Source organism: Apium graveolens, chromosome 6, assembly GCF_009905375.1.
Source record: "Apium graveolens cultivar Ventura chromosome 6, ASM990537v1, whole genome shotgun sequence".
Taxonomy (NCBI): Eukaryota; Viridiplantae; Streptophyta; class Magnoliopsida; order Apiales; family Apiaceae; genus Apium; species Apium graveolens.
Genome location: NC_133652.1, coordinates 257,170,018 through 257,192,561, shown reverse-complemented (window position 1 = coordinate 257,192,561; position 22,544 = coordinate 257,170,018). Strand labels below are relative to the sequence as shown.

Here is a 22,544-nt window from a genome sequence, read left to right as displayed (position 1 = left end):
TTTCATACATTAATTAACCCTTTTTGGTCTTTAACCTATGTTTCAAAGTAAGGCGAGGGGAAAAGTTTCGTTCGCGAAACGCCGTTACCTGAAACGGTCGTTTCTCCTAAACCGTGCATCGGAATCGAACGAACTACATATCAAAACGAAGCTCGTAACATGAGATATCTAAACATGGCAATGGTCATAATCTAGCAGAGGGTTCTCGGGTCCTAATGTTATGCACAAAAACAGTCTAAAGAAAATCGGACGTTACGACGGCTATGTTTACGCGATTTCCCAATTTTAAACCATTCAAAACCAACCCAATTCAACCTCAAATCCAACATACAACCAACATCCATCCTTATCACATCATAACAACCCCAACCAATTCAATTTTAACATTCATACTTATGCCTAAGCTTAACTTTAACCATTCTTAAGTTCTTTTAATCAAAACAACAACATTTACCATTCCAATTCAATACCATTTCAAATCCCAAACTCTAAATCACAACATCAAGCTACAATATCACCCTACTAATCAAAATCATCTTATAATACATAGGAATCTAGGGTTTGGAGATGATATACCTTCCTTGAAGTGGTGGGAGGAGCTAGGAAGCCTTAAGAAGCTTTGAGAAGTCTTAGGAATGCTTGGATCTTCAAGGAAAACAAGAAAAATTTCAAGTTAAAAACTTGAAAACACTATTCATAGTCTTCTTCTTTGATTAAATGAAGAAGATGGAGAAGGAATTGAAGGCTTAAACTCATGATATAGCCCTAACTAAGCATGAAGATGATTAGGGAATTAACTCACCAATTTAGGAAGCTTGGATCTTTGATTTTTGAATTTCCTTGCCTTTTGAATAGTAAAAAGCCGAGAGCTCTCATGAACAAAGCCTTGGTTCTTTTTGATTTTGATGAAAAATGATTTTGCTTGGCTTGGTTGACTTGTTTTTGTGTTTGATTTAGTTAATTACCTTGTTGCCCTTGAATTTGTGTGGTTCTCATTCAACCACACCTCCTTCCTTCCCATGTCATGCCTATGTCATGTTGTGATGTCATCTTCCCCTCCTTGTCCCCTTCTCATTGGTTGGGTGACATCATCCTCTCTAATCCCTTTGATTAACTTCCTAATTGTTTGCCTAATGACCGCTGATCTGTTATGCGGTTCGCTTAACTTTTGTTTTCATTTATCGTTTGAAGGATCATACCCGGGATCTTATTACTTAGGTTCCCTTAACCTTTCTCAATACATTATATTTCTTTTTATGATCCTCTATCATAATCCTTTAATTTAAATCCTTTTTATCCTGTTACCTTATACTCAATCCTCTCCGTATCTAGTAGATTTCCGGGAAAAAACCAAGTGTTCGGAAATTGGATTCTGACGATCTTTACATACACTTATATACCACATAGAGTACTAATAAAATCCCAGAAGATCAATAACAGAACCCCTACATAGTGTGGCATGAAAAGTTTTCTCATTCAGCAAAAACACTATTCACAAGGATTACAAAAAGTTGAAAATTTTGGGGGTTATTACAGTAATTGCCTTAACATGCTCCTTAGCTTCCTTCTTACCTGGCACTTTAGTATCTCTTGGAAGCGTGCCGCGTTGACGATTTAGTAATGCTTTAGAAATGTGCCCAATCTGATTCTCCAAGGTCTTGATAGAAACAACTTGGCTCTTGCACATGAGCCCCAACTCCTCCAATTCAGTATTTTTCATTAGCTTACGATAAATGCTGAAGTTGAAGTTGTTGCCTAGGGGCATATTGCGGTTGCTGAAAACTAGGAGGGTTATACTACTTTGTTGTGTATGGCTGATAAGGTTGTTGCACCGCATTCTGATTGTTGCTCCAGCTAAAGTTGGGATGATTGCGGTTATTGGGATGATAAGTGGCTAGAGCTTGCTGTTGTGATCTCTGAAAGTTGCTCACAAATTGAGTTGATTCACTAGAAATAGCACACTGCTCAGTTTCATGTGCCCCCGCACAAAGTTCACAAACACTAGTGATTTGATTAACTCCATAATTAGCCAAAGAGTCCACTTTCATCGTCAAAGCTTGAAGTTGAGCAGCTATAGCAGTAGCTATATCTACTTCCAGAATTCCTGCTACCTTGCCTTGCAACATTCTTTGCGTAGGATTCTGGTATTCATTAGCTACCATGAGCTCAATAAATTCATAAGATTCATTATAGCTTTTGGCCCATAAGGCTCCACCAGATGCTACATTGAGCATAGGTCTAGACTGAGTGCCCAAACCATTATAGAAACAGTTTATAATCATCCAATCAGGCATGCCATGGTGTGGGCACTTCCTTATCATCTCCCTATATCGATCCCAAGCCTCACACAGAGATTCTTCAGTTTATTGTGCAAACTGAGTAAGAGCATTCTTGATTGCAGCAGTCTTCGCCATAGGAAAGAATTTAGTGAGAAACTTTTGAGCAAGATCCTCCCATTTGGTGATAGACCCTGGTGGTAGAGAATATAACCAACACTTTGCTTTATCCCTCAGAGATAATTGGAAGAGTCTCAGCTTGATAGCATCTTCAGTCACCCCAATAAACTTGAAAGTATCGCAGATCTCGATGAAATCCATGATGTGCATGTTGGGGTTTTCTGTAGGAGAACCCCCAAACTGAACTGAGTTCTGTATCATTTGAATCGTGCTCGACTTGATCTCAAAAGTGTTAGCCGAGATGGCTGGTCTAATGATGCTCGACTGAATATCATCGATCTTAGGCTGAGAATAATCCATCAAAGCCTTATGAATTTCTGCTTGATCTCTCATCACTACTAAATCTGGTTCCTCGACTTTCGCTTCTTCTCCTACTTCCTCTTCATCCTCAAAAACTTCCCTTCGAAACACTACTGCTTCTCCTCGGCTTGATCCAGAGTTCTCTTACGAGCCCGTGAACGCGTATGCATACACGCTCGCTAGAGTACCTGAAACTCGACAAGGGAAAAGAGTAGGTAAGTAACAATATCAGAGTCAATGAACTTTAATGATCACTGATGATAAACACATAAACTAAAAGTTAACACCGAGTCCTCGGCAGCGGCGCCAAAAACTTGTAAGTCGCTAAACACGCGCTAATAATTCACGCAAGTATCCGCAATCGCAAGAAATATAGAATTATTTCTAGTTCGTTCCCACAGAGACTGGTTAGGTTAACTATGTGATTTATGCACTTATGCAACAATGATATGGCTATTATTCAATACTAAGACGAATAACAATTTGGGTTTTGATTATACTACGATTAACTATTGAGAATTATACTAGAGAACATTAACTAAGAGATTAAAGAGAGTTGAATAATATATAACACAAATATGGGATTCTAACTTCATTAAATACTTCATTCAATAGCCTTTTCATTCTTAACCTTAGCATGTAATGGTGATGACACTAATCAGATAACACTGTTGTGCATATGTTGTGTACTTGATGATTTCATAAACAAAACATCTAAGTAGATTTTACTTAGTGAAATTATGTAGCACTCGACGGATAAGAATTATAGTCCCGACGGATAACTTATTATAGTCCCGACGGATGATTAACTTATTATCCATCGAGTGAGTAGCTTATGTAATAATAAGTTTGTAGCACAGTTATGTATGTACCTTTGTATAGAATCTGTAGTAGCATATAAGTCATGTTGACTTTAACTAGATATGCAGAATAGGTTGATTAATTGCACATAAATGATGTCTTGTAATTCTGCATAAGTGAAATAGAGTCAAGTGCCAAAATAGCTACCGACGGATGATTAACAAAGCCATCGGCGGATGATCAAATGACTATCAACGGATGTTTAATATAGCAGTCGACGGATGATCAATTAAACCACCAACGGATGTTCTGAAAGTCGATGGATGATCATATGAAGAATTCAAACAGCAGTTGAACAGTGAAAGCTGACACACAGCCGTCGAGATATATACAAACACACTGTGGAAGCCCATTAACTGGGTAATAGAGGACGAAAAGCAACAAAGATTAAGACTGATAGTTTTTATATTTGTCCAGTCTTTTTGACTTTGTAATCTTGGTATTATATAAACCAAGAGTGTGGCAAATAGAAAAATAACTGAGATAGCTGAGAAATACAAAAACAGAGAAATCTTTGTAAGCGGAATCATTAGCATTTCCTGTATTCTCAGTAGTTCCATTTGTAAGCAGCTATGAGCATTCCTACACACAGAGTCCTCTCGATATATTATATATATCTCTGGTGGAATTGTTTAAATCCACCAGAAAGTTTTTAAAGACTCTTGTTTTTAATTACTTATGTTTTGATTCAATTAAGTTTCTATTCCGTATTGTGCTAATCAAAACATTATATCTATATTCGAGTTGAACATTTTTATTTCGAGAAAAAGGTTCAAGAATTCCATTCAACCCCCCTTCTGTAATTCTTGCTATATTGTTAATGGAATAACAATTGGTATCAGAGCAAGATCTTAATCTACAAAGAGTTTAAAGATCAAAACAATTCAGCAAGATGAACAAGAAAAATGTTGGAGTCAAGATTCCTTTTCTTGATAAAGATAATTACCATCATTGGAAGGTAAAGATGCATCTTCATATGCTTTCTCAAGATGAGGCCTATGTGGACTGCATAGAAAGAGGCCCTTATGTTCCAATAAGAGCTGCAACAGGAAACGAGCCATCTGTTCCAAAGCCAAGGAACGAATGGTCTGACCCTGATATTGAACAAGTCAGGAAGGATAAAAAGGCCATGAACATTATGTTAAATGGAGTTGATGCAGACATGTTTGATAATATTATCAACTGTAAAACTGCCAAGGAAGTTTGGGACACAATACAGATAATTTCTGATGGCACTGAGCAAGTAAGAGAAAATAAAATGCAGCTCCTGATTCAGCAATATGAGCATTTTCACAATGAAGAAAGTGAGTCACTCACTGACATTTTTAGTAGATTCCAAAAACTACTAAATGCTCTTAAGTTGCATGGAAGAGTCTATCAGACTAAAGACTCCAATCTGAAATTTCTCAGATCTCTTCCAAAGGAATGGAAACCAATGACAGTCTCATTGAGAAACTCACAAGATTATAAGGAGTTTACTTTGGAGAGACTGTATGGCATTCTGAGGACCTATGAGCTTGAGATAGAGCAGGATGAAAGAATGGAGAGAGGAAAGAAGAAAGGAGGATCCATTGCACTAATTGCTGATCTGGAAAAGGAGAAGGAAGTGAAGATGGAAGCTGTAGAATCAACTTCAAAGGTCTGTGAGAATAAGGGTAAGGGGCTAGCTGCAGAAAGTGAAGATTCATTGAGCCAAGATGACATGGAGGAAATTAATGAGCACCTAGCATTTCTTTCCAGAAGATTTGCCAAGCTCAAGTTCAAAAAGAACTTTGGAGCAGCCAAGCCAAATAGAAACATGGTGGATAAGTCAAAATTCAAATGTTTCAAATGTGGCTTGGCAGGGCATTTTGAAAATAAGTGTAGAAAGTCAGATTCCAGTAAGAAAAGGTTTGAGTCTGTGGATTATAAGCAAAAATACTTTGATCTACTCAAACAAAAGGAAAGGGCTTTTACTACACAAGAGAATGACTGGGCAGCAGATGGTTTGGATGAAGATGAAGATGTCAGCTATGTCAATCTAGCCCTAATGGCCAAGTCTGATGAAACAGAGACAAGTTCCTCAAGCAATCAGGTAATCACTACAAACCCTGCACATTTATCTAAAACTGATGAGTCTCATTTTGTTGAGTTTGAGAAACTAAAAATTGAGTGCAAGATTGCCAAGTAGGAATTAACTGAGTCCTTGAAAAAGGAAGAAATTTTGAAGAAGCAGCTCGAGCGTGAACAAGAGGTGATTAAAGCTTGGAAAACATCCAGGAATGTTCATGCTCAAATCACCAAAGTACAAGGAATTGAGTCTTTTTGTGATGAAGCCTGGAAAAAGAATAAAGAAAAACTAGAACCTATTTTGATAGATGGGTTATTGACAGATGTAGACTCGATGGATGATGAGGACTATCCGTCGGATAACAAAAAGTGTTATCCGTCGACTGATGAAAATCCTCATTCGTCGGCTGTAAGCAAACCCATTAGCAAAGCCAAATTAATCAAGCTAAATGAAAAGTATGGGTCTGTTTCCAAGAACTTTATTTCAGGAGAGTCAAATCAAGCTAAGAAAGGCAAAAAGGCTAATGTTGGTCACATGACTGTCAAACAGTTAAGTGACAGACTTGAGAAAATTGAGGTAAAAATAGAGACTAAAAGGAAAAACAATAGGAATGGTAAAGTAGGGATTAACAAACACAATAACTATACACCTGATAAATATGCTCCTAGAAAAATCTGTGTCAAGTGTGGTAGTATAAATCATCTGTCTGTTAATTGCAAATCTGCCATGCCTACTCCCATGTCTGTTCAGTCTCAATTTCCCAACATAAATGCCATGCCTCCCATGCCTGTTAATGCTATGCCTACACAGAATATGAATGCACAGTTTGCTAATATGCCATTTGCACCTAATCCATATTATGCTGCATACAATATGCCTCAAATGCCATTTAGCATGCCTTACTGGAATAACATGTTTGCACCAAGCATGTCATTTCCTGTTAGCCATAATATGCATGATAATTCTGTTGCATTAAATGGTTTCAAAGGCCCAACCCAAATGACTAAGGAAGAATCTGAAATCCCTAAGTCAAATGAGTTAAGACCTAAGAAACAGAAGAAGAAAGCTAACAAGGAAGGACCCAAAGAAACTTGGGTACCAAAATCAACTTGATTTGATTTTGATGTGTGCAGGGAAACAAAAGGAATCTTTGGTACTTGGATAGTGGTTGTTCAAGACACATGACTGGTGATTCTACCCTGCTCACAGAGTTTAAGGAGAGAGCTGGCTCAAGTATTACTTTTGGAGATCACAGCAAGGGTTATACTGTGGGATATGGCTTGATTTCAAAGGACAATGTCATCATTGAAGAGGTTGCCTTAGTGGATGGTCTCAAACACAATCTGTTGAGTATCAGCCAGCTTTGTGATAAAGGCAACTCAGTAACCTTCAACAAAGAAGCCTGTGTTGTGACTAATAATCAAAACAACAAAGTGGTTCTCACTGGTGTGAGAAGAGGAAATGTGTACCTAGCTGACTTCAACTCAACTAAAGCAGAATCTGTAACTTGTCTTCTCAGTAAAGCAAGTCAAGATGAAAGTTGGCTATGGCACAAGAAGCTATCCCATTTAAACTTCAAGACCATGAATGAGCTGGTAAAGAAAGAACTAGTAAGAGGCATTCCTCTAGTGGAGTTTACAAAGGATGGACTGTGTGATGCCTGCCAAAAAGGGAAGCAGATCAAAGCATCATTCAGGAAGAAACTTGATTCAGCAATTGAAGAGCCTCTGCAATTGCTTCACATGGATTTGTTTGGACCAGTCAATAAATTGTCAATTTCAAAGAAAAGATTTTACCTAGTAATTGTAGATGATTTCTCAAAGTTCTCTTGGACATATTTCCTAAAGTCTAAAGATGAGGCTAGTGAAATCATCATCAATCACATAAGGCAAGTTAACAATCATCCTGATTTCAAAGTAAGAAGAATCAGGAGTGACAATGGAACTGAGTTCAAGAACTATGTCATGAGAGCATTTTGTGAGGAAAATGGAATCTTACATGAGTTCTCAGCAGCAAGGACTCCACAACAGAATGGAGTAGTGGAAAGGAAGAACAGATCACTTATTGAAGCTGCAAGGACAATGCTTGAAGAATCAAAATTACCAACATATTTCTGGGCTGAAGCTATAAACACTGCATGCTACACTCAGAACATCTCTCTGATTAATCAAGCAAGATGCATGACTCCTTATCAATTGTTCAAGAACAAGAAGCCAACTCTAAACTTTCTTCATGTCTTTGGTTGTAAATGCTATATTCTGAGAAATCTAACTGATCAAAATGGGAAGTTTTATGCTAAAGCAGATGAAGGAATTTTTGTTGGATATGTTGTTGGTAAAGCATATAGAGTCTGCAATCTAAGAACCAACATTGTTGTGGAATCTATACATGTTGTGTTTGATGATAAAAAGATTGAAGGACTGAAAGATGAAGATTATCATGAGAGCCTCAAATTCGACAATGTTGAGATAGTCAGTGATGAAAGTGATGATGAGAGTGATCAAGAAACAGTGTCTAAGGATAATACAGATAAATCTACCACCAATGAAGCACAAAACTCAACATCCGTCGAGTTGCATAATGCTTCATCCGTCGCAAGGCAATCTGTGTTATCCATCGGAAGACAACCTGCCTCATCCGTCGGTACTCAAAATTCACCATCCGTCGGGTTATCAAAAGGAGCAGGAAGTCAAGGTAGATCACCCATAGAAAATACCCCTTTCTCAAATCAAAGATCCACAAACTCAGGGGGAGTTTCTAGCAATCAAAACTCAATCACACATCAAGACAACATTGAGGTCTCTTCATCTAGAGCTAATCTACCTCAACCAAGGAAATGGACAAAAGATCACCCCTTTGAACTGATTATTGGTGATGTTTCTTCTAGAGTTCAAACAAGGAGAGCAATTCAGGAAGAATGTCTATACAGTAGCTTTCTGTCAAAGGAAGAACCAAAGAAGGTAGAAGAAGCTTTGTTAGATCCTGATTGGATTTTAGCTATGCAGGAGGAGCTAAACCAATTTGAAAGGAATAAAGTATGGAAGCTGGTACCCAAGCCTAAAGGAAAGAATCCAATAGACACCAAATGGGTATTCAGAAACAAGATGGATGAAAATGGCATAGTAGTAAGGAACAAAGCCAGATTGGTTGCTAAAGGCTATTGCCAGCAAGAAGGAATAGATTTTGATGAAACATTTGCTCCTGTTGCAAGACTTGAAGCCATCAGAATCTTCTTAGCCTGTGCAACCCATGCCAATTTCAAGGTGTATCAAATGGATGTCAAAAGTGCCTTTCTGAATGGAGATTTGGAGGAAGAAGTGTATGTTAATCAACCTCCTGGCTTTGAAGATCCAAATTTTCCAGAGTATGTCTATTATCTACTGAAAGCACTTTATGGACTGAAGCAAGCACCTAGAGCCTGGTATGATACTTTATCAAAGTTCCTTTTGGAAAATCACTTCACAAGAGGTATTGTAGATAAAACTTTATTTTTCAGAAATGTTAATGGCTCTAGCATACTTGTTCAAATTTATGTAGATGATATTATTTTTGGCTCTACAGATGAGAAACTTTGTAAAAAGTTTGCCAAACTGATGCAAAGTAAGTATGAAATGAGTATGATGGGAGAACTAACTTACTTTCTTAGTTTACAAGTTAAACAAGTTAGTGATGGAATATTCATTAGTCAAACTAAATATATTTTTGATCTTTTAAAGAATTTTGATCTAATGGATTTCACATCTGTAAAAACTCCCATGGCCACTACAACTAAGCTTGAATTAAACACTACTGAAAAGTCTGTGGATATTTCAAGCTATAGAGGCATGGTTGGCTCACTTCTGTACTTAACAGCTAGTAGGCCAGATATAATGTTTGCTACATGCTTATGTGCTAGATTTTAGGCTGATCCTAGAGAATCTCACTTGATAGCTATTAAGAGAATTTTCAGATATCTCAAGGGAACACCAAAACTTGGCATTTGGTACCCTAGAGATTCTGGTTTTGATCTAACTGGTTATTCAGATGCAGATTATGCAGGTTGCAGAATTGACAGAAAGAGCAAATAGGAACCTGTCAATTTCTAGGAAACAAGCTTGTGTCCTGGTTCAGTAAAAAGCAAAATTCAGTTTCTACTTCTACAACTGAAGCTGAATATATCGCTGCTGGCAGTTGTTGTGCACAGATTTTATGGATGAAAAATCAATTGCTAGACTATGGTTTGCAAGTTGAGAGGATTCTTATTTTCTGTGATAACACAAGTGCAATTGCCATCACTAAAAATCCAGTGCAACATTCAAGAACAAAGCACATAGACATCAAGTACCATTTCATAAGGGAACATGTAATGAATGGTACTGTAGAGTTACATATTGTTCCAAGTGAGAAGCAACTTGCAGATATCTTTACCAAGCCACTGGATGAATCCACCTTTTCAAGGTTGGTAAGTGAGTTAGGTATGCTTAATTACTCTTGAATTTATCTGAGTTATTTTGCAAGTTGAAATGTAGCCAGAAATTTAGCTGATTTTTAGTCTTGGATGAAATTTCGGCTAAGTCAAAATTTGCATCTCGACGGATGACCATTATCCATCGAGTTGAGTCATCCGTCGATACACTATTTGCAAATAAAAATCAATTACGTTTCTGGAATCTTTTAAAACTCGACGGATAACAGTTTATCCTCATCCGTCGAATTATCTAAATCTTAACCGTTAATTCCCTGAACATTATTCATCGAGTATACTTATAGTTTGTAAGCATTACACGACGGATAATGGGTGGAATTTTTACAGTTTATTTTTAAACGGCTATTTTAGGCAATTTCTATTGGGTAATTTACTTTTCTTTATTATTTTCATCCGTTGTTTTTGAGATAGTATAAAAGCTTATTTCATTCCAATTATTTTCTTTTATCATTCTCCAATTCAACTGCTTTTATTTCATTTTCTCTCAAGCAAATATTCTCTTTCTCTTCAAGCTTTCATTCTCTAACAATGGCACCTGTAGTAAAGATTATGTCTCAAACTGGGTTCATTTATGAGAAGAACAACTTCACTGCTTTGGTCAATAAGGGTATTCAGCAATCAGAAGACTATCACAAGATGATGGACTTTGTGAAGAACTGCAAGTTAAGTTATGCCATGCTTGAATCACCCACAATTTTTTGTGAAGTTGTTGAAGAGATGTGGACCACTGAAATCTACAACTCTACTGACAAAACCATCACTCTAACTATCAAAGGTAATGAGTTATGTATCAATAGTGATGTGATAAAAGCATGTTTCAAAATTCCTGATGATAATGTAACTTCACCACACAATGACACTGATATTATCAATATGCTCAATTCCATGCATTATGCACTTCCTACTACTAAGCTAAGTGATATTAGAAGATTAGGTCTTAGGAAGGAATGGAGTTTCATGTGTGATGTTGTGACTAAAGTTTTCTCTGGAAAAATCAGTAATTTTGATTCTGTGAACATTTCCATGCTTAACATGCTATACATGCTAGTTACAGATAAATTCTACAATTTCAGTGACCTTGTCTTGTATGAGTTAGGTTTTAAACTAGGTGAGTTAGCCAAAAGGGGAAAGAATGTATATTATGCTAGATTTTTCATGCTATTGGCTAACCATCTTTGTCAAGAGATTGTACTTGAGAACCCAAACAACAAATTGGCTTGTTGGGTTCAAGAGAGAAGAATCATTACAGATTTGAACAGAGCCAACCATCATAGGGATGTGCCAATGTTCTACTTTCCTGTAATACAGACACCAAAGGTAAGTGAGGTAAGTTCATCCATACCCTCAACTATTCTAATCTCCTCAATTTCTTTGAGTTCAGGAGTAGCTATGGCAACTGTGACAATGACCAAACAGTTGCCTACCAAAGCTGCCAAAACAACTGTAATTTCCAAATCCAAGTCAAAGAAAACCCCCTCTGGTATCTCTCAAAAGGTACCAGTTGAAAAATCCACCAAAGCCAAAGAGGGGAGTGTGAAGGAGGGTCAGTTAGGTGAAGGAAGGGGTGAACATCAAAGAAAACCTAAGGATAAGGTTGGAGAGTTGAGTGAATCCCAGCCTAGCCACACTGCAGTTTCCCAACAAACTACAGTGCTTAAAAAGGACAAAAGCTCACTTCTAGCTACATTCTCCCAAAAGGATGTGGCTATTGAACAAAGCTCTCAGCCAAGAGCACAGGCCAAAAGGGTTAGGGACACAAGCTCACCCCAAACTTACACAAGAAAGAAGAAATCCAAAACCATTGGGGATACACAGGGCACACACACTGTGCAAACTGGTGCTAAAGACACAGTCCCTGCACTTTCTCAAATTCAGTTTGATGTGGCTCCAATAAATGTGGAGTCACAGCCAAAATCTCTTGTAATAGAAGCCTCTGAAACACCATACTCACCAACAAACTCTCTGGAAGTGGATATGATAAACACTTCAATTCCTGATTCCCCTTCTTTAACTCTGTTGGGGAAGCCAAAATCTAGTGCAATTGAGCATCATCTTTCAGATGATTTGTTGGCTCATTTGCCAATTCTTTCAGATACTATTGTGACATCTGTGCCTTAAATAACTTCAATCAACACAGAGTCAACAATAGTTTCTCTTCCCACCTCATTCATTTCTACTCTCTCGATGGATATTGCTTATCCGTCGAGTAGTGATTGTATCCCGACGGATAAGCTTAACAGCAGTTATCCGTTGGATAGCTTTACCACTCACCCGATGGATATCACTTATCCGTCGAGTGTCTCTGCACAACTTCAAACATCAATTATTTCTAGTACAGAAGATTTAATGGTAATACAGTCACTCTTAGGACTGAGAGAGGAGAGTGCATTGAGTGAGAGGCTGGGTTGCTCCCAGGCAAAAGGAGAGGAAAAGAGTGAAACTCAGCAATCCATTTATTCAGGATTGACAAAAGTGAGTGAGAGCAAAAGTGAGTGAGAGGAGTCCCACCTTAGTAGGTGAAGGTGAGGGTGTGAGGGTGGGAAGCCAGGGTGAGACCCTGATGCAACAAAAGAGAGATTATGAGAGAAAGGCAGGTACAGGAGAAATAAGGGTGGATCCAGCCATTGCTAGTGAGTCAATGATTGTGGATGATGCTGAAAAGGGAAGACAATTTCAGCAACATTACAAAGCTGAAATTGATAACATTTTCTTGGATGCTGACACTTTTACTCATCCTGTGTCAGCCTATCAATTGTTGGATGCTTAGGGCAATGTGGAGGCAGAACAGACTTTGAATTTAGTACACACCTCAGAATCTCTTCAAAGAGATAAAGTTGTTGTCAATAGGATGCCTTCTCAAGCTAGTGAGCCATCTGAAGAATTTGGAGTAAATTCTAATGATGATGACTCTGTTTCTTTGGATGGAAGCATGAACTTAGGGGGAGATGAAGGCCCAAGTTCTGTTTCAAATTTACCTGGATGGGCTTGGACAAAGGAATCTACACCAGGACAATTTGGTGTATCTTTGGTCAAGCAAGTGATGGCTATTCAAAAGGCCCTTCAGGAAACTTCAGATGCTGGTACCAAGGCTATTCTTCAAGCTCACCTAGACTCTCTACATCTCATGAAGATCCAGCAATTAAGACATAATCTGAGTGTGGATGAACTAAAAAGAGATATAGCTGACTTGAAGACCTATAATTCTGAGAAGCTGGATTCAGTAATGCCATATGGTACCATGCAAGATCTATTACTAAGATTGAGGAGAGAATCAGATTCTGAAAAGAAGCTGGCCAAGCTGGAAGACAGAGTTCAAGTTATTGAGAATTCAGTGGCTATCCTTCTTCAAAATCAACAGACTCAGACAAATTTTCTCATGCAACTGGCTAAAGCACAAGGCCTAACTCCTCAACGTGATGATAACAAAAAGGGGGAGAGAGAATCAAGTAAGAGGGAGAAAGGACCAACTGAGGGGGAGAAACTTCAAGTATAAATCAGCAAAGTAATTGTACCTTCAATTACTGTCTCCAAGCCAACAGTTGCAGATGGTATAGATCTAATTAAAGCAGCAGCAGCAGCAAATTTAAAAGTTGCTGAAAAAGGAAAGTTGAGTTTGATCAACTGGGATAAGATTGATGAGGAGATTCAGAAAAAGTTTGAACTAGTCAAGGAGCCAGTTAAGTCAGCCATCCATCACTCTCATGTCAAGCCAATCAGTGTGAATGAGATAAGCATGAACTATCTGGAAAGAGGACAATCTTCCTGCATCAAGTCTCCAAAGGCTGAAACAATTCTTAAACCAAGGGCAAATTATCCAAAATCATCTTGGAAGAACCCTATGGACACTGTGTATGAGATACCCAAGCCTGATGAAAAGAAGCTTCTGTCAAGATCTATTATCTTCTATAAAGATCCAGCTGATTCAGCTTCAAAAAGGAGAATTGCTAAGATATTCAGAAATGGAAAGGAAATTTGTGTGGTAGATGGACATCCACAATTTTCTCAAGCAAAGAAAGAAGAAAAAGCCAGATTAAAGCAGGAAAAGAGGCAAGCTGCTCTAGATGCAAGGAAGTCTAAACAAAAGAAAGAACAGATTGCTATCTTGGCCAAGCTACAGGCTGTAAACTCTTCTCAACAAATTCCCTCTCAACCACCTGAAGCTGCTGAATCAAAGAAGAAAATGGAAGAACAGAAGAAATCCCCAAGGAAGAAAGAATTGGCTAGAAGAATAAAAAGGAAACTGGATGTTGTTGACAAGGAATTGGAAGATCAATTTCCTAAGGAATCCACACCAGCTACAACTCAAGCATCAAAGCCCTGTGTGGTATTTGAAGACATAAGGGTGGTGGATCCCTACAGGAACATACATGATGAACCAATTGTGCCAAAGGATGAGCCAATAGAGTGGGATAACATACCAATTCCTGACTTCAGCTTACCAAACCTTAGCAAGTCAAAAAGGACAAAGTCAAGGGCAGTCAAGAAAGTGAAGCTGTCACCTCTCAAATCCAAGTCAGTAGTTAAAGCTCAACCCAAGGTCAACAGGGGAGACTACTTGTACTTGTGTAACATCAAAGAATTTTCAGATCTAAATCTTTATCTGGATGAACTGGATGAAGAAGGGCAATTGATACATACAGAAACCTACCTGAAAGGTTGGTGTTCAAGTACAAGGAGGAAGGGAGATTCAGTGGCCACTTCACAGGATTCTTCAAGAAAGCCAAGTTGTGCTGATTAAAGTCTATTCATCCTTCAAAAAAAACTTTGGGTTCAATGTAACTGCAAGAAGACTAGTATTGAAGAAGATTGAAGAGCTGAGAAGTGTTAGAGCTAAAGATGCACTCCCTAAGACTCTAATCATCCCATACACAGGGAGAAGAGTGCATCTAAGGCCCTACTGGCTGATGGAGTTCATGGATGACAAGGGTGTGAGAAGATTCTTCATATTAGAAGACCAACTGAGTATCTCTAGCAATGAGACTCTCTTGGAAATGCAAGAAAAGGTAGATCTCTCAGAATCTGATGAACTGGAATTCCACAGGCAGCTCCAGAATCAAATTGAGGAAAATAACAGAAAGCTTGGAAGAAGATCCAGACCTTCAAGGAACTAGAAAAATCTGCTCAGGCTAGAGGAGCATCTTGAATTGACTGTGAGCCAAACCTTGTACATTTTGTTTAATTGAAGCACTTTTAGTTTTATCTACTTATCTTTAAAGATGTATGTTCAGGATGTTTTGTTATCATCAAGTATCTCTTAATTTATGGCTACAATTCCAGTAGACATAAATTGGGGGAGATTGTTGTGCATATGTTGTGTACTTGATGATTTCATAAACAAAACATCTAAGTAGATTTTACTTAGTGAAATTATGTAGCACTCGACGGATAAGAATTATAGTCCCGACGGATAACTCATTATAGTCCCGACGGATGATTAACTTATTATCCATCGAGTGAGTAACTTATGTAATAATAAGTTTGTAGCACAGTTATGTATGCACCTTTGTATAGAATCTGTAGTAGCATATAAGTCATGTTGACTTTAACTAGATATGCAGAATAGGTTGATTAATTGTACATAAATGATGTCTTGTAATTCTGCATAAGTGAAATAGAGTCAAGTGCCAAAATAGCTACCGACGGATGATTAACAAAGCCATCGGCGGATGATCAAATGACTATCAATGGATGTTTAATATAGCAGTCGACGGATGATCAATTAAACCATCAACGGATGTTCTGAAAGTCGATGGATGATCATATGAAGAATTCAAATAGCAGTTGAATAGTGAAAGCTGACACATAGCCGTCGAGAGGTATACAAACACACTGTGGAAGCCCATTAACTGGGTAATAGAGGACGAAAAGCAGCAAAGCTTAAGACTGATAGTTTTTATATTTGTTCAGTCTTTTTGACTTTGTAATCTTGGTATTATATAAACCAAGAGTGTAGCAAATAGAAAAATAACTGAGATAGCTGAGAAACACAAAAACAGAGAAATCTTTGTAAGCAGAATCATTAGCATTTCCTGTATTCTCAATAGTTCCATTTGTAAGCAGCTGTGAGCATTCCTGCACACAGAGTCCTCTCGATATATTATATATATCTCTGGTGGAATTGTTTAAATCCACCAGAAAGTTTTTAAAGACTCTTGTTTTTAATTACTTATGTTTTGATTCAATTAAGTTTCTATTCCGCATTGTGCTAATTAAAACATTATATCTATATTCGAGTTGAACATTTTTATTTCGAGAAAAAGGTTCAAGAATTCCATTCAACCCCCCTTCTGTAATTCTTGTTATATTGTTAAGGGAATAACAAACACGAAACTGATAAACGCCAACTTTCGTTGTACGAATACCATACTACCGGACATCCATAAAAGAGATAGAAGCTGAATAGACACCAATTATATTGAGACCCTATATGTCTATAGAATTTGACAACATAACGGTTTAATGCACAAGTTATCGATCGTGATTACATAGGGCAAGTAAGATGGTTAAAATTACCTATGAATCATGCATAACAATAACACATGAACGTATGATAGCATGGCAAGTTCTAAACCCTTAAATTTACTTTCGCTTTATTAAAGATTAACACGCTATCTTATAAGTTCGTGATGCTCACAAGACGAATAAGCACAACTAAAACTAGGTTATCATACAATCACCACACATTAAGGCATAGAAACAAATCAACTAAATAAATCCATAGATAAATCCGCCTAACCCGATTAGCCCATAATCGGACTCATCATCAATGTGGGTTCCGATGAAAGCATGGTATAACAAACATAGTCTTTATAAAATAAATAATAAAAAAAGTACGTAATCCAGAGTATTAGGTTCAACAAAACAAGAAACGAGCATCCAAGATTATAACTTAGAACAAAGATTCACAAGAATAAACTAAATCTTCTTCGCCTTTATTGAATTGTGATATAGGTCTTCTTGTCATCTTCTCCTTAAGCTTTGTTATGAAAAACGTCTTTTTGTTGTCTTTAAATAGCAACCCAATTAATCCAAAAGCCCAGAAAAACAGTATTCTACTTGAAACAGGAATATGGAATCCCGACCTGGCGCGGCTGCGCGCTTCACCAGCGTGGGAGCGCTGATATTCTGCTTATCTGGCGCGGGCGCGCACTAGCACAGCGCGGGCATGCCGGTCTTCTCGAAAAACTGAAATTGCCTTCTTTACTTGCTGCAATGAGTTGGTCTTCACGATCCTTTATTCATTGGACACCATCCTAACACCACATTAGCATCAAATCAATGCTAATTCACATGAATTCCGGATTAATGCCTGAAATGCAAAAATTCTGGAAAAAACATTAAAACACCAACAACTTGAGTACAAATACACCAATTCAAAGCTTAATGGAGCGTTATAAAGTGTCATAAATGCCACTCAACATGCCACCCCCAAATCAATGGGCATGTGGAGATCACAAAATGCACTATTGTGCGGGGTCTTGAAAAATGATTCCAAGCATCCAAAAAGAAATGTCTGAAAGAACTTTCAAATGTGAATTGGGCTTATTGTACATCTACTAGAAGTAGCATTAAAGAAACGCCATTCAAACTAGTGTTCGACATGAAATCCTTTCTTCTAGTAGAAGTAGGATCACCATGTTACTGAACCTAAACTTTGATGAGGAGGCTAACACTTCCAAGATAATTTTGAACTTCTTTATGATGTGAGGAATGAAGATATGGAAAGAATGGATAAACATAAGGAAAAAACGAAAGAGTTTTAAATAAAAAAGACAAGAATCAGGAAGTTTGATAAGGGGGATTATATACTTTGTGCAACTGAAGCATCTAACCCGCGCCACACGGGAAAACTTATTGTTAGTCCCAAAGTATCGCAGAAGAGGGGGTTGAATACGATACTTACAGTCTTTTTCAATTCGGTTCAAGTTTTTCGTGAAATTTATGGAATCAAAATAGACAAAAAACATTTCAAGGAATATATTATTTTATTAATATAAACCTTGAGGTTGTTATACTCTAATCAATCAAATGATTAGATACAATAAATTCAAAAGCAAAAAGGTATCTTTACAAGCTTAACAAATTTGGCCTTCGATGGAGCTTCGTAAATACAGTTGGGAGCTGAAGAAGATAACCATCTGCTTCTTTTGTGTAGAATTCCAATTATTCATGTACACGTGGCTTATTCACAGCCAAGAGTAAAATTAAATTTGTGATATCCTGAATTTTTAGCAATTATTATTATTATTCCTTGAATATGTTTATGTGATTTTCTGATTTAGAAGGAATAAAAATTGTTGATATTTTATTCTTGTTTGACGTGTTTGTTTCATTAAATGGTAATGTGCTAATTGGTAGTTTGTCTCAATCCCTGTTATTATTATGAAAGTATTTAATTACTTTTATAATTTAAATTTTTTATCTGAAAGCCGCTTGTTTTATCGATATCGGTAAAACTGAGTGTGTTTTCAAGTCTTGGGGATCGAGTGGATATTTTACTCACCTCAATATTATATCTATGTCAGAAATATTATTTGGTATTTTAAACCATGTTCACCCGGGTATAGGGTGAGATTTAAAAATATTTAAAAATAATATTTTACAGCTATTTTATTACGTTTTAAATGAATAATAATATGTTTAATATTTGTTAAAATGTGTTTGGCCATGATTTAACATGCGGTGGATTTATATGTGGTCATGTAAGGACCAGAGTAAATTTCGGATACTCATTACGTGTTTAAAATGCATTTATATGAAATTACCCGCAATATGGACGCATGTTAAAGTGCGTTTTTATCGAGGTACTTGTTTTATCTCGTTTTGCGGGCGTTTGCATATATTATATGTGTTTTCGGGGTTTACTATTAATTTAGAAAGTATTTCGGTTTCATAAATATTATCGGACCGGGCCCCTATCGAGACGTCAAACTCCACAAAAATTGTATTTTTCATTTTTATAATATTGTGAGACTTTCAAATATTTTATATTTTCAGATTTTTGGAATATTCGTAATTTTGGGGAAATTTTGATATAAATTTTATATTTATTTGATTAAATATTATTCCCAGCTAATTATTAATTTTGGGCTAGTTGATTTGAATTAATTTTAGTTAAAAGAAAAAGAAAACAAAAACCAAAAATGAAAAAGAAAAAAGAAAAAAGAAGATGTTATAACTACCCGCACCCCCCATTTCAGTATCTACCGCCAACCCCCCCCCCCCCAAGTCTCTGTCTCTCCACCTGTCCTGTGTTTATATATTTTTAATTTTCAAAAATTCATATCTTACAAACCGTCTGTCCAAATTTCAATTGTTATATATAGAAACGATCAGCGCTTCGATACCTACACAAAGGTATATATATTGCAAGATTTTGAGTAGATAATTTATGTAGCATATTTGTAACGACCGAGAAATTACGCTTGTATTATATTATAATAAAGTTAATTATGTGTATTATTATGTGATTAAATGTGTTGAGTCATTAAACCCTGATTGTTATGTGCTACGTGTTGTCTGTTTTGATCCGAACGTGTTTTGGATATGTATTGAATGTTTTATCGTAAGTTATATATTTTATATCAAAACCCGTACAGCTCAAACAGTGTTTTAAAAGCCCGTATTTCAAATAAAATCATTGGCCCTATTTTATCAAAAACAACCTATACCATATCGCTATTCTGAACCCCTAGACGTTTTACAAATTTACTTTTTTCACGAAAAACGACTTTTCCGGACCACTTCGGGTACCAAAACCCCCACAAAAATCACATTTTTATTTTTATATGATCATGAAATTATTATACATCATTTTTCTTTGCATTTTTGTAATATTTACAATTTTTGGGAATTTTTGACATTTATTTTGTATTTATTGGATATTTAAAAATTCATTATTAATACCCAAAAATTATAAAAATTGGGGCCAAATATTTTTATTAAATGTGTAATTAGACCCTTAATTTTATTTAGGGGTATTATTTTTATAAATATAAATACCTGAATTGTCATTAATTATTTAGTTAATTATAATTAAAAAATCAGAAAATCAAGAAAATATTTGTGGGGGTGAAGAACAACCAGAGAATTCAACTGCAGATTTGAGAGTGATTCTGTTATCCAAATCGATCATGTGAGTAACCAAAACAAAGCTCTTGATCTCTACTTTCTATTCATACCATCAATTTCATATTTTGTTGTTTAGATTTTCAATTCATATTTTAGGGTTCTTGGACTGAAATTGGGGGTTTTTGATTGTGGGATTCTGGGTTGATTTTGATGCTTGGTATAGTTGCATATACTTCTTTACAGTCAATTTATGCTATTTATTTGAACAAATGATTGTTTTAGGTATTAGTTCTTAGTTTCAAGTTTATACAATTTTATTTTAGCTCATTTTTGATTTTGTATGAATCTGAGATTGTTTTGATGATAGGGTTTGATTGTAGAACTAATAAGCTTTATTTTGATATATTATTTGTAATTTTTCATGTACGAATCTGTTAGTTTAGTATTTGACCGGAAATTTCTTTGATTTGGCCGGAGAAATTGTTCCCGGAGTTATTAGACGATGTTGTTGGCATGGTTGTGTTTCTGGAATGATTTGGAGTAAAAACCCTGTTAAAATCGATTCGCGGTGGTGTTTTGACCCCGACTTGAGTTCGTCGGACTTGGACGTTGCAGCTCACCGGAGTTGTTCTGTTTCGGCCGGAGAAGATGATCGGTGCAACTGAGATGGAAGAGGACGGTAGGACGAGTTTCCTGGGAGGCTGGAGAATGAAAACCCTCAAATAACTTCATCGTTGCATCGCTGTAGTGGCAGAATTGGTTCGCCGGAATCGGGCCGCCGACGTCGGAGTTCTTCTGGGCAGTTGGTGTTCTTCGTCGACCCGAGTCGACCCGGTTTCGACCCGGGAAACGACCCGAGTTTGATCCAATTAACCCCAACCTGATTCCATGTTTCATATTTCTGGATTATTAATTATTTATTTATATTTTATAAAATCAAAATTAGTTTTATTAATTCTATAAATCAATTAAAAATCACTTTTAAATTCTGAAAAATATAATTACTAATTTTTAAATTATTTTATTAATTTAGAAATTCGAAATTAGTTATTTAATTAATTATTTAATTATTTATCTAATTATTTATTAGTTATTTAATTAATTAATAATTAGGTAACTAATTATTAAATAAGGATTAAAAATAATTGATTAATACGAATAATAATTCTTTAATTAGTTGAATAATTGCGAGTAACTCGTACCTATTCGAATAGTGATTCGTTAAGTTAGAATTATTAATTGAGCGATAATTATTCGAAGAATGTCGTACTGATTATTCGTATCGAATAATTAAATACCTATATTAATTGATTAATAAATCGTATAAGCTATAATCGTAATAATAATAGTTCGATAGTTATGCGAGGATCGCGAGTAGCTCGTAGTTATACGAGTAGTTGCTCGTGGAGTTAGATGATTCGAGTAATATTTATATATTCGATGAATAGCGTATCAGTTATTTGTGTTGATTGATTATTTGTAAATAATCGATCTAATCGAGTAAGTATTAATAATTTATAAATAATTATAATAAATTGTAATTAATCCTAATGATTAGGAATTAATTATTTTAAAATACAATAATTATTAATTAATTATTTAAAAATATAATTAAGGATTATTTAATTATAATTAATTATTTATAATTGATTATTAATTAAATCTTGTTTAATTTACAATAATTAAATCTTTAGTCCAATTTGAGTGAAACGTAGACCCCTAGATTCGGAAAAATGAAACGAATCCAATAAAAATAATTGTAGATCATAATTTCTTCCGAAAGAGAGTTGTCTTGTGTTAGTTAATTGTGTATATGCCCTAATATGGGTAGAATAGAGTCAAATAAATTCCGAAAAATTAAAATAAAATCAATTAGGGTTAGTTAATACAGGTATGAGTCTAGTATCAATTCTAAAAATATTTATAAGTCTAAAAATTAATTATGTGCCTTATGTGCTATGTGCTTTACGTGATTATGTGAACCATACGTGCTATATAATTATATGTGTATATATGCGAGTCAGATAGAAACGCATGGGTAGATTGATAGAATTGCGTAGTATCAATTCGAGATACACGTATGTAGTAAGTTATCTAAACGACTATATTTCTATGATTGATTCAGTATCAGCAAGGCAGATCAAGCTAGAGACCGAAGGCGGTGAGTGAACCAGGTTAAGTACGCGCAAGGCAAGTTTTTCCCCTATTCTAAATTCAGAATAGTGAAGTATAACGGTATTTTCCATATCAGTTATACTTTGATAATTCTTGTTCATATACACTTTACCCAATTATTGATTCTTGTTTCTATTTCATTTCGATTCTTGATTTCTCTCAATTT

The 22,544-nt window shown here is 36.0% G+C and overlaps 1 non-coding gene across 1 annotated transcript; it reads left to right on the top strand.

The window, feature by feature from the left end:
• Positions 1-2,292: 2,292 nt before the first annotated feature.
• Positions 2,293-2,399, top strand: LOC141669020 (small nucleolar RNA R71). The gene has a single exon (XR_012553322.1). It is a non-coding gene; the product is annotated as a small nucleolar RNA R71 (small nucleolar RNA).
• The last annotated feature ends 20,145 nt before the right edge of the window (positions 2,400-22,544 follow it).